At 36.6% G+C, this 17,170-nt stretch overlaps 1 protein-coding gene across 2 annotated transcripts in view; it reads right to left on the bottom strand.

The window, feature by feature from the left end:
* npy2rl (neuropeptide Y receptor Y2, like) overlaps nt 1-16,083 on the bottom strand; it is an 87,081-nt gene extending 70,998 nt beyond the window's left edge. Inside the window, exons 1-3 of one of the 2 annotated variants that reach the window (XM_073949194.1) lie at nt 13,379-16,083; nt 8,723-8,883; nt 1,931-2,013 (exon numbers count right to left, since the gene is read on the bottom strand). The gene's annotated coding sequence lies outside the window, so the exon portion shown is untranslated. The remainder of the gene's footprint in view (nt 1-1,930; nt 2,014-8,722; nt 8,884-13,378) is intronic. The other variant, XM_073949193.1, reaches the window with a different exon arrangement.
* Nucleotides 16,084-17,170: the final 1,087 nt, after the last annotated feature.

Raw genomic sequence — 17,170 nt, 5'->3', positions numbered from 1 at the left:
ATATATAAAAACTTTTTTTCTTGAGATTTACCTCTCTGCCTCAGAGCACTTTCAGCTTTGTATTCAGCTGAATAATATGCCATTCTGCTGTTTTTTTTTTTTCGAGTAACAGAAGCAGAGATATACATTTCAAAAGCACCAGCAGCACAATTCAAAAGAGTTTACAAACAACAGGCCAGAAAGACAAGAAGCTTAAAGACACTCTTCCTTGGAAAAAAAAAAAGTTTGAGTTCTGCTCGGTCTCTGTTAAAAGCCATTACAGTAATAGCCATAATTATTTAATTTTCATCATGTTTCACAGAGCTGTCAGAGGTAAATCAGCTCCCCCAAACCCCATCATCACTCTAACTTACAGTGATTACAGTCATTCTGAAGGTCATTATATGGACAGTCTCAACTACAAATAAAACTAAAATAAACATGATACCAGCTGTTAGCCAGCCACACTTTTCTCAAGTGGTTTGACAGCAATGCGTTCACACTCTCAGACTGACGGATAAATAAATGAAGGGTAAAAAGGGCTTCGGAGACTAACACTTTACATGCTGCGGGAGCGTGATCCAGTTTACTTTAAGATAATCAGATAGAAAAGGTCAAAGTGAAAAATGATATGAAGAGGAAAGAGTCGAGATGAACGCACTTTTGAACGCCGAGCATTAACTCTGAAGGTTATAGTGACCAGCAATGAGAAATGACAAGCTGTGAAAAAGTAATGCGAACACTTCGGGATGGGAGGAGGGAGAGTTTCAGGTCGACATTACATGGGAAGGAGACACGAGAGAGATAACGAAAGTCTGATAGCAAGGAAATGTGGGGAGAAAGAAGCCAAAGAAGGGATAGAAAACAACCCAGATCTCACTAGTTTCCATGGCCATCAGCCAGCTTTTCTTTGACCTAACCATAAAATTTCTTCTGTGTAAATATTTTTCTTGTAACCAGCTGTGATGGGAAGTTAATGAGATATGAGGCATCTTGTTGGTTGCTTAGTTTCTGTATAAAGTCCACTGTTAGCCTCGCCTTCAGTAAAATCTCATTGGTCTAACATCCCGCGACACATATAATAACACATTCTGATTGTGTTGAGTCACACGGTTTTCAAGGAAGACAGAGTTTGCCATGAACCCTTCTCGTCTGCTTATGACAGCGTGTTAGTGTTAAAATGGATCATTTATTTCCTTAAAGACTTCCAAGTGTATCTATTCACATGTAAACAGTGCACTGAAAAAATGTTTTGGTGTGGTAAATTTGGGTGTTTGATGACTTTTTTGGTGATGTAAAATGTGATAAATTCGACCCAGGCTCATTCTGAAAACATACCGCTATATGCATTTCTGGAGAGCGCCAAATACATCCTAGGACAGGGGTCAACAATCTTGTACCTGCAGGTCCAGTGCCCAGCAGGGTTTAGCTCCCAACTTGCCTCAGCACACCTGCCTGGGTGTTTCAAGTTTACCTAGTGAGACCTACATTAGCTTGTTCAGTCGTGTTTGATTAGGGTTGGAGCTAGAATCTGCAGGACACCGGCCCTCCAGGAACAAGTTTGGTGATCCCTGTCCTAGGAGCTACATTTATTTATTTATTTATTTGCATTTTTGGTTCAGCGAATCCTCCAGAGGCCGCTGTGTCCACTTTTTCAGACCTCAAATTTCCTTCCAAGTGCCATTCGCACCCGCTGTTCTCACATAAATCCACCAGAGGGTGCTGTCGACTGACTGACTGACCAAATTACTGAACCTCCCTCCTCTTTCCCTAAACCCAACCAATAGTGTTTTCAAAAGCACTGATTGACCTGCTTACCCACTTCCCTAAACCCAACCAACAGTTTTAAAAAGCAATCCAGAAAACAAACAGCCGTGGCCTAATCTTTACCACAGATTTTACCACATTCTCACTCTGTTATTTAGTTTTTTGGCTTCTGTTTTTGTCTTACCTGCTTTCTGGAACCGTTCTTCCCCGGACTCAAACTCTGCCGTCATGGTCAACTCATCTCAAGTCCGCCGATGTACATGGCAACTGATGTGATCAGAAACAAAGTTTACAGTAAACATCAGTTATTTATTTTCAACAATTAAAGCCATAAACACACTCACAAACTACGTATTAATAGTATTTTCATCTAGTGCACTCAAAAACCTAAACCTTTATGTTGAATTGCATTTATTCTATATTGAAGCAATCAGATTTCATTTACATAATCATGTTTTTAAAATGCACTTATTTAAATGAATAGCATAAGCGTCATAGTGGAATCAATCAAATTTGTTTACTTAAAAAGTATGTATGTGATTCAAATATAGCTATAGCTAAGAAATAGCTATTTTCAATTCAAAATGGATTTGTTGGTATTAAATATACAAGCTAATCTGGTTATATAGTGAATTCAAGAAACATTCATTAATCAATTCATTTTCCTTCGGCTTAGACCATGCGCCTTAAACTCAATTCCTGGAGGGCCACAGCTCTGCACAGATTTGTTCCAACTGTAATCAAACCCAGCAAATCCAAATAATCAAGGTGTTTAAGACTCTTAGAGACTATTAAGCAGGTGTGATTCAGAGGTGGTTAGAGCTAAAATCTGCGAGCTGTTGCCCTCCAGGAATTGAGTTTGAGACCACTGCCTTGGACCCTTATTTGTCAGGGGTTGCCACAGTGGAATAAACAGGGAACTATTCCAGAATATGTTTTATACAGTGGATACCCTTCCAGCCACAGCCTAGACATGGAAACATCCATACACTTTCACATTCACACACACTCATAAACTACAGCCAATTTAGTTGATCCAATTCATCTAAAGCACGTTTTTGGACTGTGGGGGAAACCAAATCACCCAAAGGAAACCCACGCAAACCCTGGGAGAACATGCAAACTCCACACAGAAATGTCAACTGACCCAGCCTGGACTCGAATCAGTGTGTGTGTGTGTGTGTGTGTGTGTGTGTGTGTGTGTGTGTGTGTGTGTGTGTGTGTGTGTGTGTGTGTGTGTGTAAAATAATATACATTCTTTAATCCTCCTTAATACATCCCTGTGGTTATGCAGGACATGTTTCTGAAAATGATTTGTGGATGCATAAAAGTGGTTGGTCATGTTTATTCATTCATCCTTGAGGCAGAAATAGATTACACAATAACCAATTTCAACAGCTTACTATTGATAAATGGTCTTTCTGGACTGGTGAGGAAATGTTGAGATCTTACCTTTGGCAATTCACAACAGTTAAAGGGATGGTTCACACAAACATTTGATTAAGCTCACTATTTACTCACTGAAAAAAGGCAGAGGTACACTGGACCAGCTCTTTACACGCTATGCAGGAGTATGCCCAACCAGTCCACTTGTGTTTTGTGGACTTGGAGAAGGCATTCAACCGTGTCCCTCGTGGCATTCTGTGGAAGGTGCTCTGGGAGTATGGGGTCAGAGGCGCTCTGTTAAGGGCTGTCTCGTCCCAGTATGAACAGAGTAGTTTGGTTCGTATTGCCGGCAATAAGTCAGACTTGTTTCCAGTGCATGTTGGACTCCAGCAGGGCTGTCCTTTGTCACAAATTCTGTTCATAATTTTTATGGACTGAATTTCAAAGCACAGCCTTGGGCTGGAGGGGGACCACAGGATTTCATCTCTGTTATTCGCAGACAATGTTGTTCTGTTGGCTCAATCGAACATGGACCTTCATCATGCACTGGGGCGGTTTGCTGCCGAGTGTGAAGCAGCTGGGATTAAAATCAGCACCTCCAAGTCCGAGGCCATGGTGCTCCACTGGAAAAAGGTGGTTTGCCATCTCCAGGTTGGAGGAAAGTCCTTACCCCAGGTGGAGGAGTTCAAGTATCTTGGGATTTTGTTGAGTGAGGGAAGGAAAGAACGTGAGATTGACAGACGGATTGGTGCAGTAGCAGCAGTAATGCAGTCGATGTACCAATCCGTTGTGTTAAAGAAGGAGCTGAGCTGAAAGGCAAAGCTCTCGATTTACCAGCCAATCTACGTTCCTACCCTCAAACATGGTCATGAGCTTTGGGTCATGACCAGAAGGGCAAGATCTCAGATCCTGAAATGAGTTTCCTTTGCAGGGAGGCAGGGCACACCCTTATAGATAGGGTGAGGAGCTCAGAGTAGAGCCACTGCTCCTCCACATCGAGAAAAGTCAGCTGAGGTGGTTCAGGCATCTGTTTCAGATGCCTCCTGGACGCCTACCTAGGGAGGTGTTTCTGGCATACCCCACCAGGAGTTGGCCTCAGGGAAGACCCAGGATATGTTGGACGGATCCCCCCATAGGAGCTGGAGGAACTGTCTGGGGAGAGGGAGGTCTGGGGTTCTTTCTTAAGACTGCTGTCCCCGTGACCCGCCCCGGAAGAGCAAATAAAATTGAATGAATGATCGATGAATGAATGAACTAAATTGTATTATGTTTAATCCACTTAAATTTGCAAACACCAATAAATAAACTCAATTACTTCATGTTGCCCCAATCACACGATTGTGGGGAACCCAGCATTTATTACAGTGTTCACAAGTGGTCTCAAACCTCTATGATTTTCTTTTGAACACAAAAGAAGATATTTAGAAAAATGTTGAAAACCTGTAACCATTGACCTCCTTAGTAGGAAAAACAAATTGTAAAAGTCAATGGTTACAGGTTTCCAGCTTTCTACACAATTTCTTCTTTTGTGTTCACTGTTAAATTGGTAGGTTCTACACAATTGAATTGTGTTGTGTTGGGGTAACATGAAGAAATTAAGTTAACTTTAGGGTGCTTTCACACCTACACTTTAGTTTCGGAACGTATCTCGTTTGCCCAGTTAGCGTGGTTCGATTGGCATATGTGAACAGGGCAATCGCGCTCTGTTCCGCGCCAAAGTAATCGCTCCGAGATCGCTTGAATTAGGTGGTCTCGATTGAAACGAACCCTGGAGCGGTTCGATTGCAGTGAGAAAGCGATCCGATCCGAGCGCGGTTATATCACAGTGTTTTATGGATATGTAATAGGCTTACGGCTATATGAAGAGAGAATTATGAGTAGGGCGGGAAGTTTCGCGAGTCTCCGAATGCCCGCAAACGAGTGATGATCTCCCGGTAATCTTGCATCTCCCTCCCTCAAATAGGCATCGTCGCGCACACTTCTCACCCCTCCCCACCGCGTCTCTCCTCAGACATGTCGCGCGCGCGCACCCTGTCAATCACCACCAAACCACCACCTCTCCTGACAGCTGAGCGGGACGCTGCAAAATAAACCCTGACACTGACCAATGTAAGGAGAGTTTACTTGCACGTGACGCGTTAGCTCTTTTGGTCCGTTTAGAAACTTTGCAGTGTGAAAGCGAACCGCTCCAAGAGCAAAGAGCAACAATATAACAATTGTAATCTCTATTTCGGAACAACTGAATCGATTCACAGGTGAGAAAGCACCCTTAGTTTGCGAATTTAAGTGGACTGAACATAAAACAACTATGTTTATTTTTTGAGTGTTCAACAGAAGAAAGTCAAAGGAAGTAATTTTTGGGTGAACTATCCCTTTAAACCTCATGATATGATTCGTTTAAAAGAAAACACACACACTCACATGCACACACACATACACAAAAAATCAATTTGATCATATCATTTTCTGCGACCTTTTATATCACTCCACTTTCTCAAAGTCACATGTGCCACCTTCATTTACAGTTTTAAATCAAAAGATGATTCAAAAATTGGTCCCGAGCCCACTGAAACATCTGCTTCCTCGAGGAGTGAGTCTTTAAAAGCTCATTACAACAGCATAAGTCATGACAGCATCATAAAAATCACTTGGAACTGGCACAGCATCAAAACAGCCAGAACTATTTACAAGATGAACTGATAAAGGTTGCATGGACCAGATGAAAACGTTGCCACAAAATGAGCTATGAACTAAATAAACAACCTTCACACCCAGTGCAGCGAGACTCAGGGGTTGCTAAATAAAAAAGGAAACTCTTAAATGCCTTCTCCTGTGAGCAAATCAATAACAAATTTTCCTCACCACTTAGTTGAAATTCATTCATCATGCACAAAGCCATAATACACACTTAGAAGATTGAAAACTGAAGTTGTGTGTGTCTGATGCTGTTCCCGGTTCATTTGTATGAGTAATGTGGTCAATTAAATTCAAATTCTAACTAATTGTAATAAATTCTGCCAAACAGGATGAAAGAATAGGAAAGAATGCAATAAATTATTGACAAATTGATGCTTAAATGACTTTGAAATGTTTTGTGGTGAATGAAACAACAACAAAAGTCAAGAGGTTTGTATTCAATACTAGGGTTTCCGTGTTTTCATGAACTTTCAAGAACTTTTTAAAGCATAATTAGTCTTTTTAATTCATACACTAAAAAAAATTATTCAAAGATGATTCCTTGGATTTACTCAATTTCTTTATGTTAAGAGGTTGTAAACAATTTATTTGGGCTGAATTTAAACAAACAAATTAAGTTGAACATGACTAAACTTAATTTGTTTGTTTAAATTAAACACAAACAAATTGTTTGCAACAGTTCTGCATGCAACACTTTTTTCAGTGTACTAGGGGTGCACGATATTGGAAAAATCTAACATTCCGATCCTATTTTATTCTGCGATATATATTGCAATATGAATATATTGCGTTAACTGTTTACAAAAAATGATTGGGATGATTCTGAGTTCATATGCATAAAATATAAGATACAATCTACAAGCACAGAGAAATTCAATAAGAAAAAGATTCCAATTAAATAAACAGCATTTTATTTTTTCACAGGAGTCGAACTGTATTCAGGTATACAGAAATTAAATAATCAAATGTAAATTATACTGCATAGTCTTTGTTATATAAACAATTCAATAAAATGTGTTGTTTTAATATTAAAATTCTAATTTTAATTTTTCAAGCCTGAATGCTTTTACAATACTTAGTACGAATTTGAACAAATTAGTCACTAAACTGACAAAACGTAAAATAGTACAATTTGCTTAAAGTGTAAGTGTTTTTGCAGTTTGTTGGTCTGACGATTTCAGGTGTTAAAGACCCCAATATATTTCAAATGAAATTTAACAAAACTCACTGAAATGACAGCATTTTAAACAAAATCCAAACAAAACTAAATTCATTTTGAGTTCGTTTCGGCAGGTTGAAACAGTTCAAGTCATCAGTTTTGGTTGAATTAACCTTTTAACAAAATAAAGCTGAAATAGAAAAGTCATGGGTGACAAATGACATCATTACTGTTAACATTAAGGGATTAAGAGGGTAAGTTACAGTCAGGTCGATGCTATATCACAGCGTTTCATAACTTTTAGATTAAGTGGCTAGTTTGTATGAATTCGCACAATTTCATTTGTACAATTTAGTATGATTTGCTTATCCCCCAATGACGACTGGGTTAAGAATAGGGTTTGGTGCCATGTCTTCTTTTAGAAAACTTACATTTTCATACGACAGTACTTGAATTTCGATGAGTTTTTAATAAATTCACACTAAATGGCCACTGAACTGACAAAACATAAAATACTTATAGTTTCTTTGATTAATTGATCATGCTTTAATTTGATTTAATTTGAATCATCTGCGAGTGTGTGCACCTCAATTAAAGTAGAATTTTTTGCAGTTTGATGGTCTGAAGATTTTAGGTGTGTGTTAAAGGCCCCAATATATTCTAAATGAAATTGAAAAATGAACTGCATTGATGTAATTTCGAACAAAATACAGACAAAACAAAGTTCTTTTTGAGTTTGTTTCAGCAGGTCGAAACCAAAATAAGCTTTTTGGTGAGTTCGCTTTGGTCTTAAACACCTTCTAATTGGCGCTCTATGTGTTAAAGGATGTTTGTGATTATTTATGAAACTTTTCTTCTCTTTCTCACTCGTTGTTGTGTTTAGGAGTACACTCAAGCAGTGTCAAAGCGTTTGAAAACAGTATACCATCACTCAGCCTTTTTGAAATTCTGTTTGCCCTCAAACAAAGAACAAAAAAGAACTTCAAACTTTCTGTTTCCAAACATTTAAAAGTCCATCATTCCAGTTAGAAAGCATAAATTTACAACTGCAGGCCATTAAAACATACACAAATATTACCAGGAGTGGACAACCCAACAAATTCACCCAAGATTTTGTAATGCTCAAAGACACAGCAAACGCCACAGGAACTTTACCACAGACTCACTTAACACATATAAAAAGAATAAAGTTCATGACAGCGCAACTACAAAATACATGAAAAAATATGGTTTAAATCTGAATGAACCACGAGACTTTTAAAACATTTTTTTTAAATCAAGATGTCTCAATAGTCCAGTCAAAGCCCATTGAATTCAATAGTGTGTCCACACTTTTTCATATGACTGTACTTCAACCACATTTTGACACGCATTATGAAAGAAGCTTAATATAGCTTGGGTATAATCTAGAATTACTACCTAGTACATGCTCACAATATGTGTTTTTTCACAAAAGTACACTTGTGTCTTTTGTTCATGCCCTAGATAAACACCTCAAACAGGTAAACGCTGCCTGCAAAGTGCCACACGCAGCGATCTGACCTCTCATTTCTCTGACACTGGTGAAATTATCCCAGTGTGCCGCACTTGATTACCTGCGCAACAGTTTGTCAGGTGCTGCAGACAATGTCGAAATCACTCACACATTGATGCGCACGTTTATAACGCTCTGCTTGTTTGTTAGCTTGTTTCCTATAGGAAGTGAGGGGGATGAGCTGACCCAGATATGTTCACCTCTTAATGTTTGGAAATTTGTTCCATTAGCCTCTGTGATCTTTCTGGCTTGAGAGGAGGAGAGCCATAGCAACCAGCTGAGCATCACGCCTCCTCTCAGTATAGTGCGGTGTAGAGATTTCAAAGACCGTCATTACAATGGCACCTGCAGCTGAGGCAGCCTGTGCGAGTGTTAAAAAAAACATGACTGTCCTAAGGCATTTTTCTCCTTTCAGTGCAGAAGAAAGAAAGAAAAAAGAAATAAAGAAAGAGAAAGAAAGAAAGAAAGAAAGAAAGAAAGAAAGAAAGAAAGAAAGAAAGAAAGAAAGAAAGAAAGAAAGAAAGAAAGAAAGAGTGAGCAAATGAACGATCGAACGAGCAAACGAATAAACATATGAAAAGAAAGAGCAAACAAATGAACAAACAAGCAAACAAACAAACAAAAGAAGGAATAAATGGATGAACAAATGGATGAATGAACAAGTGTACGAAAGAAAGAAAGAAAGAAAGAAAGAAAGAAAGAAAGAAAGAAAGAAAGAAAGATGAAACAAACGACAGAAAGAACAAACAAATGAATGAATGAACGAATGAATGAACAAACAAGCTAATGAAAAAACAAACGTATAAATGAATGAAAGAAAGAAAGAAAGAAAGAAAGAGAGAAAGAAAGAAAGAAAGAAAGAAAGAAAGAAAGAAAGAAAGAAAGAAAGAAAGAAAGAAAGAAAGAAAGCGAACAAACAATCAAAAAAAATTATGAAATGACAAACGAATGAACAAGCATATGAACGAATGGGAAAAAAAGAAAAAAATTTTAAAGAAAAAAAGGAAGAACGAGTGAGCCAACGAGCAAGCGAACGAGCAATCGAACGAGCAAGCGCACGTAGAAACATACAAAAGGAATAGAGAAAGAGCAAACGAATGAGCAAATGAGTGAACAAACAAACAAAATAAATAACAATGGATGAATGAATGAATAAATGAATGAATGAACAAACAAACATACGAAAGAAAGAAAGAAAGAAAGAAAGAAAGAAAGAAAGAAAGAAAGAAAGATGAAACAAATGAAAGAAAGAACAAATAAATAAACAAAAAAATGAACAAATGAACAAACAAGCTAATAAATAAACAAATGTACAAAAGAAATAATTAATGGACAAAGAAAGAAAGAAAAGTACAAATGGATGAACAAATGAATGAATGAACAAGTGTATGAACGAATGAAGGAAAGAAAGAAAAAAGAACAAACGAACGAGCGAATGAACACACGTACAAAAGGAAGAGCGAACGAATGAACAAATGAGCGAACAAACAAATAAACAAACAAACAAAAGAAATAACAAATGAACGAACAAATAAATGAATGAACAAGCATAAGACAGAAAGAAAGCTAATGAAAAAACAAACGTATAAATGAAAGAAAGAAAGAAAGAAAGAAAGAAAGAAAGAAAGAAAGAAAGAAAGAAAGAAAGAAAGAAAGAAAAAGAAAGAAAGAATTAAAGAACGCAGGAACAAACGAGCGAATGAGCAAGCGAATGAATGAAAGAATGAACGTATGAACATACGAATGGGAGAAAGAGAGCGAACGAATGAACAAATAAGCGAACAAACAAACAAGTAAACAAACAAACAAAAAAGAATGAATAGATGAACGAATGGATGAACAAGTGTATGAAGAAAGAAAGAAAGAAAGAAAGAAAGAAAGAAAGAAAGAAAGAAAGACTTTGCCATTGAGAAATTACATGCATATTTTCAGTGAATTATTTGGTACATGTCAAGAGAGTGTTTTGTGCATTCAAGTTATATTAGTGTTTGTTCTCCAGGAGTCAAAACCATGCCCTTGACATGCTCTACGGGACTGCACATCATGCAGAATTGAACTGAGAATGCCTCATGCATCTCAATTCCATTTATGAACTGGAATTTGAATGGTTTCTTAGCAAACACAATGAATTATTCATATATGTAATTATACACACAAAATATCAGGTGTTTCCAGAAACGCTGGATGATTCGTGATTCATTATTAATGCTATTGTATACCTCATAAAATCCCACCCACGATTTGATTTCTGTATTCTTTTGGTTATATGTATGGCTATTTTTAGGCATATTATTTCTCTGATGCTGAAAACACACATAAAATGTGCACAAAAAAAAAGCTATTAAAAATGGATTTAGCTATATAATGTCGTGGAGTTTATTACATGTGAATGAATAAATCAAAAGTAGAGCTGTACACCTATGAACTACTGTCTGTAAATATTAAACAGCTGTTTTAATATAAAGTCTGCATGTTCTGTGTATGAATGAATTCTGCAATTTGGTTTTCTATTTCTATTGTCTGTTGTCAGTTTCTGTTGTCTTATTAGAGCAGTGGTTCTCAAAGTGGGGGTCGGGATCCCCTGGGGGGTCGCGGGACAAAGACAAGGGGCCGCTCTGTGATTTCTAAAACTCAAATACATTTCATTAAACTATTTGAAATACCATATTATATTTATGACCCACAGAAGATAGGTAATCTTTGCGCTAAAGAAACAACAACATACAAATAAAAATCAGCCATCAGCCTTTAGTTTTTATATTAAAATGTAATTAAATTAATAAATGACTTAAAAACAAGCATTACATTGTTAATAGACTGTGACATTTTTGTGTTGTCAATATGCTCATGTTTATATATGTCTATAGTTGTATCAGCAAGGTTTTATATATTTACAGTATAACCACGTTCAAAAATGGGGGTCGCGAGTCGCTGACATTGTTATTTTGGGGGTCGCAGACTGAAAAGTTTGGGAACCCCTGTATTAGAGGACATAAGCACATGAAATTTATTTCTAGGGCAGAGTAAATCATTAGTATTCTACAGTTTTAGGTGAAAACAAAATCATTACATTATATTACAAAATTCAAAACTGGTTTAATTCTAATTTTTAGCTAAATAACAAAGTAAAACATTTCAGAGGGTCCTAAATCTGTTTTCCCCTAAGAGGTCACTACACCAGTATAATTTTTATTTTTTCTTGAAAAAAAAAAGACAATAAAACCAGATTTAAATATTAATTGAAATATATATATATATATATATATATATATATATATATATATATATATATATATATATATATATATATATATATATATATATATAAGAAAAAGAATAAAAACAACAAAAATGTATAGCATCTTTGGGGACAAGAGTCAAAATTTCAATCTGGTTTCAAGAGTTCACACTGAAGATTGATTATAAAGTGTGTTTGGCATGCTGTTCTAGGGAGAGAGCCCTGTGCTCATAAGATCATCAAGCCGGGGCTCCCTTTCGTTTGCAGGGCGAGAGAGGAGTTTGAGCTCAGGTAGGTCTCGGGTACTCCCCAGGCTTATTTAAGGCTAATGACAGATCATAGGGATAGCTATAAAGAAATATACTGCTTACTAAGAACTGTGTCAATGGTGCCAATTTGTTGTGGTCAATTCACTTATTGGACTAAGGGAGGAACGTGTAAACTCTGCACAGAAACGTCGACTGGCCTGGTTAGGACTTGAACCAGTGACATTCTTGATGCGAGGCAACAGTGCTAACCACTGGCCCGCCACTCTATCTAGGAAAAGTGAGGAGTAGGGCTGGGGGGACGAAGATAACTGGGGGGAGAAACTCTGATTATTTATGATGATGAGTTAAGAATTGTCTGATTAGTGAGTCATTTGTTAGCTAATGCCAGACCAGCCATGATCAATCATAAATTATCTCGAAATTAGTTTATGAACCCTAAAGTTCACTTAATTTCAGTTTTCATGAAAATTTGAGGAAAAAGTTAAACATTTTAAATGTTAAATTGGTTAAATCCTTAACAATTTGGTAAAAGCAATTATTTGAACACGCTTGGGGGGACATTTTTTTTTACAATTAAAAATAATAATAATAAAAAAAAAATCGCTGAAAAGTGAAAACTGAAGAAAGAAAGAAAGAAAGAAAGAAAGAAAAAAAGAGAGAGAGAGAAAGAAAGAAAGACAGAAAGAAAGAAAAGAAAGATAGAGAAAGAAAGAAAGAAAGAAAGAAATGAACAAAGGAAAGAAAGAATGAATGAATGGATGAAAGAACGAACAAATAAATGAACGAATGAACAAACATAGGAACAAAAGAGCCAAAAGAAAAGAGCATATGAGCAAGTGAACGAATGAGCGAAAACTTTAAGTTGTTCATGGTAAATCCCAGAATCAAAAGAGAAAATTCAAAATCAAACCCTAATGTTTCAATAAATTTCAGGAAGAGAGAACATGAATAAACTGGCACATTATCAAATATCCACAACCCTCATTAGCTGTGTAATGTTAAAATGTCAAGGCATTCAACTTTCTGAAACAAAAGCAGATAGAGCCTAATCATCGTTAAAAAAAAAAAAAAAATAGGCAATACTAAAATCACTAAATTTGAAAATACTCAGCTAAATTGTGTAAAAAAAAAAAAAAGTATAATTAACCTTTTTGTATTTAAAAATACTAAAATGACATTAAAAAATGTGGATCACAGTGTAAAAGAGCATCTATTCTATATATTTTTTTGCAACTGAATGCATTGTCTACAACCCCACCCCGCATACTGCAAGTGCCTCAAAAACACACAACTGAACCTACACACACACTTTCAGAGCACTACAACACTTTGTGAACACAGTTACTTACATTTAAACTGCTCACATTGCCCGCAGCTTTCACATGAACTTCATGAACTCTGTTAAGGGATTAAAGGTCCCAGACGGTGTTTGTTAATTAATGCTGTACTTTGCAAGAGCAACATCCCTAGTGAAAAACAAATCAATGTAATATAATAGAACAAAGTCTAATACACTTGATATTAGATTTACTATAAACTCATCAGGGATAAAGGGCACTACTAATGCTATATTAACCAATGAAACCTCCAACATAGTTCCAATACCATGACCATATCTATGACTTGAACAAAGACTATCAGACGTTTGCTACTTACATTTACTGTACATTTCACTTGTAATGATTTAGCAGACTTTCATTCAAAGCATATTTTAATACAAATGAGGAGAACAACTGATGTAATACATTTGTCCTCCTTTTAGATTTATTTTTCAGAGCTGCTGAAGAGTTCACGGAGATGAAATGAACATATTATATGAAAATGTTTTGTTCTGATTTAAAGTGAAAATTCAAAGAGCCAAGATTCAATTGGCTTTCCCATCACCACCTGCTGTTGGTAATAATTTTGCTATTTAAAAGTTACTATTTATATGTTAATACTTCTAATCATTGGTGTATTAAAGGGGAACTATTATGCCCCTTTTTACTCTGTAAAATGAGTATGTTAGGTTTTAGCTCAAAATACTCAACATTTATTTTTTATAACTCTTTGAAGCTGCCTCTTCTAGGGTTTGATTGAAATTGTGCCGTTTTGGTGACTGTCTCTTTAAATTCAAATAAGATTGTACTCTTTTCAAAAGAGGGCGGAGCTACAAATGCCTATGTGTCAGCATAGTGGCAGATTCAAAAACAGGACTAATGTTATCTTAGTGAAAAACTGAACATTTCTAAATTAGTGGCATAGAAGAAGGCAGTCCATTGAGACTTAAGGCTGATTTATACTTTTGCGTCGAGTGATCGCATGAGCCACGGTGCCAGCCTTGCACGTAGTCATGCATTAATACTTCTGTGTGCTGTTTGTTTAGCTCTGCAGTAACTCTTCAGAAACGCTAGCTGACAGTAGGTTTTTATGTTCCTCTGTGTCGAGTTTGAGTGTGGGTGTTTTGTTACGCGACCATACAAGTAGCTAAAACTCACTCATTCAGTGGTGGGAACCGGCGGATGTGCAACATATTTAATCATAAGGTAAACACAAAACAAAAGTTTCCATCTGGAGCTCCTTCACAGGATTCGACACTTGTAAACACTTGCTCTATCAGGCTCGCGGCTCTCACCCAAGCCTACATTCGTCACAGCTACCAAGCCGACCAATCCCAGAGCTTGCACTATGCGTCGGTATAAAGTGCAATTAAATTTTTTTAAGAGGTGGACGTCACCGTTAGCCACAGTAAGGGCTATGTGCACGTGCAAAGGCTGCCCAGGAGCATACGTGTGCGCTTGAAGTATAAATCAGCCTTTAGGTGTTCATTTGAGCTTCCTAATACTCAGCATTTTTTAATGCCTCTTAGTCACTGGCATTGTTTTCAGCAGGTACGATGTGAAAAGTCTAATGGCAGATGGCTGCTTCTCACTCAGGGCTGTCTATGCTAACGAGATCATCACTTATGAGCGAAGCTTTCCCTCTAGTGATGGGTCGTTCATGAACGATTCGTTCATTTTGAACAAATCTTCAATATGACTCGGGAACTACGAGTCCTCTAAGGGAGTGATTCGTTCATCCGCACGTGCGCACATTTGTGCAGGTGATATCGTTCATTTCAAGTCTTCATCACATTGGCAGAATCCAATCATATGCGTTTAGAGTCGGAAAAAGTTTTGATCCCTTCATCACTCGAGTCCTCTATCGGGTCTGAGTCACTCGTTCCTCACGGGCCAATCATACGCGTTTAAAGCCGCAAAAAGAATTGAACCGTTTATCTCTCGAGTCCTCTATCGGGTTTGAGTCATTCTATCACGTGATGAACGAATGATCATGGCTTAAACTGCATTGATTAAGATTATTTGTGACTGTCAGCGTAACGTGAATGAACCCCTGACATTTGAAGACATGAAGAGGTGAGCTGAGCAAAGAGACAAAAATGCCTTCATAGACAAAAGAGCAGGTAAACATTGAATTATTATTTTCTCCTTCTTATAGTATCTTATTTATGACTTATTTGTCGTGCAATCAACCTTTTGGGCTAGTTGTAGATGTGTTTGGAAGCAATTCGTAACATTTTAATAATATTTTGGCAAATTGAACCAAATTAACAAAATGACTCGAAAAAAGATTCGTTCATCTTGATGAACGAGACTCAAAAATCCGAGTCAGTAAAATGATCCGAACTTCCCATCACTATTTCCCTCTTATGACATGCACAAAGGGAGAATGTCAATCAAATGACAATTCTGCAGACTGTTTTGATGAAGTGTGATTCTAAAAAATATAATTTATTTTTTTTATCATTAGAGGCTGGTTAGCTCACACACCACTGTGTTTAAAGTCCTTATAAAAGTGATTTTTGCATAATAGGTCCCCTTTTAACAATATATAAATTTATTAAATATGGTTTACTGTACATTTTGTATGGTAAATTCTGGCAACCACAGATATATTTTTTTACCATATTTTAGTTTGGTAAAGGTTGCATCAAGTCAAATTTAAGACTTTTTACACCCTTTTAAAGACCATTATGAATTAAGCTTCAGACACAAGGATAAACACCAAGTATTTCTTCTAATGGCCCAGTTAAAACATAAAAAAATAAAATAAAAACAAATGTTGTAGTAAAAAACACAGTTCAACCATATCTGTAAATAAAGTTAATAAATAAAATTTTGTTAAAACTTTTTTGGGGAATAAATGTTAATGGTTACATGGGTGTTTGGCAGATTAGCTTTACATGGATATAGGAAATTAAGACCTGTTTAAAATGATTTAAGACCTAAAACAATAAAACCTTTTTTTTAATTTTATTAAGACAATTTAAATCTTTTCAAGACCCTGGAGAATTTCTGTGCTTCGAATTTCTATGCAAACTGTTTACATGGTCATTCCTATATATATTTTTGTAATTCAGTTCTTAAAACAAATGAAAAAAATGTGCATTTCAATGGATTCCAGAACAATTTACAGGTTGTTCTTCTCATGTTTCATTAATGAGCACAAAGTGTGTGTAGGCGTGAGTCTACATGAATAAAAATCAGCACAGATATGACCTCCAGTGCCCTATTACAAAGACATTTCAGCAAACCTGAAGGTGAAACATGATTGACAGCCAGAGGACATTTCTGATTGGCTAAAAGTCTCATTTTTTAAGCGCTGTCACAACAACAGATGTGATTTCAATGATGACAGGGAGCAAGAGAGATTTTATGCATACTTAATAATAAAAAAACATTGAAAGGGAAAGTGATATAAGTTCTGATAATATTATTAAAATCCTTAACATTGAGTGCATGCAGTGCAAATATAAAGACTCCTACACTTGGCTTTTTTTTTTTTTTTAATCTTTTATAACAGCTGTTAGCGGCAAAGACAGATGAACATCATTAGTCCACTGAGCTCAAGATGTCCCCTGCTATTTTCACTTCACACAGGGCCTTGAACTGTCCGCAGCACTTTTAGCTAGTGAAAAATGACAAATTCCTGGGATTTAGGCTTCAACGTCAGTGGCACATGTCGGGGATTTAGTCTGAGCTGAACATGAATCTCAAAAGCGTTAGGCCGTTAAATGGTAAAAACCCATGGAGGTTTTTCAGTAACTCTTGTGAAAAAAGGCTTTCTTTTTTCCTGCAAAGGCTCTGCAAGCCCTGCCCCTA

This window comes from Danio rerio, chromosome 1, assembly GCF_049306965.1.
Source record: "Danio rerio strain Tuebingen ecotype United States chromosome 1, GRCz12tu, whole genome shotgun sequence".
Classification (NCBI taxonomy): Eukaryota; Metazoa; Chordata; class Actinopteri; order Cypriniformes; family Danionidae; genus Danio; species Danio rerio.
This window is presented reverse-complemented; position numbering and strand designations above follow the sequence as displayed.